The following is a 3,074-nucleotide window of genomic DNA, read 5'->3' on the forward strand; positions in this document are numbered from 1 at the left end:
ATACTATGTACTACACTGTCCGTTTCTTATATTCTAAGTTTTTCAGTGCAACTCACTCATATACTATGTACTACACTGTGCGTTTCTTATATTCTAAGTTTTTCAGTGCAACTCACTCATATACTATGTACTACACTGTGCGTTTCTTATATTCTAAGTTTTTCAGTGCAACTCACTCATATACTATGTACTACGCTGTGCATTTCGTGTAATGCGGGTTTTTCAGTAAATTCTAAGTTTTTCAGTGCAACTCATTCATATACTATGTACTATATGTGCGTTTCTTATATTCTAAGTTTTTCAGTGCAACTCACTCATATACTATGTACTACACTGTGCGTTTCTTATATTCTAAGTTTTTCAGTGCAACTCACTCATATACTATGTACTACACTGTGCATTTCATGTAATGCGGGTTTTTCAGTAAATTCTAAGATTTTCAGTGCAACTCACTCATATACTATGTACTACACTGTGCGTTTCTTATATTCTAAGTTTTTCAGTGCAACTCATATATTATGTACTACACTGTGCGTTTCTTATATTCTAAGTTTTTCAGTGCAACTCACTCATATACTATGTACTACACTGTGCATTTCGTGTAATGCGGGTTTTTCAGTAAAATCTAAGTTTTTCAGTGCAACTCACTCATATACTGTGTACTACACTGTGCGTTGCTTATATTCTAAGTTTTTCAGTGCAACTCACTCATATACTATGTACTACACTGTGCGTTGCTTATATTCTAAGTTTTTCAGTGCAACTCACTCATATATTATGTACTACACTGTGCGTTGCTTATATTCTAAGTTTTTCAGTGCAACTCACTCATATACTATGTACTACACTGTGCGTTTCTTATATTCTAAGTTTTTCAGTGCAACTCACTCATATACTATGTACTACACTGTGCGTTTCTTATATTCTAAGTTTTTCAGTGCAACTCACTCATATACTATGTCCTAAACTGTGCGTTTCTCATATTCTAAGTTTTTGAGTGCAACTCACTCATATAATATGTACTACACTGTGCGTTTCTTATATTCTAAGTTTTTCAGTGCAACTCACTCATATACTATGTACTACACTGTGCGTTTTTTATATTCTAAGTTTTTCAGTGCAACTCACCCATATACTATGTACTACACTGTGCATTTCGTGTAATGCGGGTTTTTCAGTAAATTCTAAGTTTTTCAGTGCAACTCACTCATATACTATGTACTACACTGTGCGTTTCTTATATTCTAAGTTTTTCAGTGCAACTCACTCATATACTATGTACTACACTGTGCGTTTCTTATATTCTAAGTTTTTCAGTGCAACTCGCTCATATACTATGTACTACACTGTGCGTTTCTTATATTCTAAGTTTTTCAGTGCAACTCACTCATATACTATGTACTACACTGTGCGTTTCTTAAATTCTAAGTTTTTCAGTGCAACTCACTCATATACTATGTACTACACTGTGCGTTTCTTATATTCTAAGTTTTTCAGTGCAACTCACTCATATACTATGTACTACACTGTGCATTTCGTGTAATGCGGGTTTTTCAGTAAATTCTAAGTTTTTCAGTGCAACTCATTCATATACTATGTACTATATGTGCGTTTCTTATATTCTAAGTTTTTCAGTGCAACTCACTCATATACTATGTACTACACTGTGCGTTTCTTATATTCTAAGTTTTTCAGTGCAACTCACTCATATACTATGTACTACACTGTGCGTTTCTTATATTCTAAGTTTTTCAGTGCAACTCACTCATATACTATGTACTACACTGTGCGTTTCTTAAATTCTAAGTTTTTCAGTGCAACTCACTCATATACTATGTACTACACTGTGCGTTTCTTATATTCTAAGTTTTTCAGTGCAACTCACTCATATACTATGTACTACACTGTGCGTTTCTTATATTCTAAGTTTTTCAGTGCAACTCGCTCATATACTATGTACTACACTGTGCGTTTCTTAAATTCTAAGTTTTTCAGTGCAACTCACTCATATACTATGTACTACACTGTGCGTTTCTTATATTCTAAGTTTTTCAGTGCAACTCACTCATATACTATGTACTACACTGTGCGTTTCTTATATTCTAAGTTTTTCAGTGCAACTCACTCATATACTAGGTACTACACTGTGCGTTTCTTATATTCTAAGTTTTTCAGTGCAACTCACTCATATACTATGTACTACACTGTGCGTTTCTTATATTCTAAGTTTTTCAGTGCAACTCACTCATATACTATGTACTACACTGTGCATTTCGTGTAATGCGGGTTTTTCAGTAAATTCTAAGTTTTTCAGTGCAACTCATTCATATACTATGTACTATATGTGCGTTTCTTATATTCTAAGTTTTTCAGTGCAACTCACTCATATACTATGTACTACACTGTGCATTTCGTGTAATGCGGGTTTTTCAGTAAATTCTAAGTTTTTCAGTGCAACTCATTCATATACTATGTACTATATGTGCGTTTCTTATATTCTAAGTTTTTCAGTGCAACTCACTCATATACTATGTACTACACTGTGCATTTCTTATATTCTAAGTTTTTCAGTGCAACTCACTCATATACTATGTACTACACTGTGCATTTCATGTAATGCGGGTTTTTCAGTAAATTCTAAGTTTTTCAGTGCAACTCACTCATATACTATGTACTACACTGTGCGTTTCTTATATTCTAAGTTTTTCAGGGCAACTCACTCATATACTATGTACTACACTGTGCGTTTCTTATATTCTAAGTTTTTCAGTGCAACTCACTCATATACTATGTACTACACTGTGCGTTTCTTATATTCTAAGATTTTCAGTGCAACTCACTCATATACTATGTACTACACTGTGCGTTTCTTATATTCTAAGTTTTTCAGTGCAACTCATATACTATGTACTACACTGTGCGTTTCTTATATTCTAAGTTTTTCAGTGCAACTCACTCATATACTATGTACTACACTGTGCATTTCGTGTAATGCGGGTTTTTCAGTAAATTCTAAGTTTTTCAGTGCAACTCACTCATATACTATGTACTACACTGTGCGTTTCTTATATTCT

Source organism: Mus caroli, unplaced genomic scaffold (genome assembly GCF_978045245.1).
Source record: "Mus caroli unplaced genomic scaffold, Mus_caroli_1 scaffold_25, whole genome shotgun sequence".
Taxonomy (NCBI): domain Eukaryota; kingdom Metazoa; phylum Chordata; class Mammalia; order Rodentia; family Muridae; genus Mus; species Mus caroli.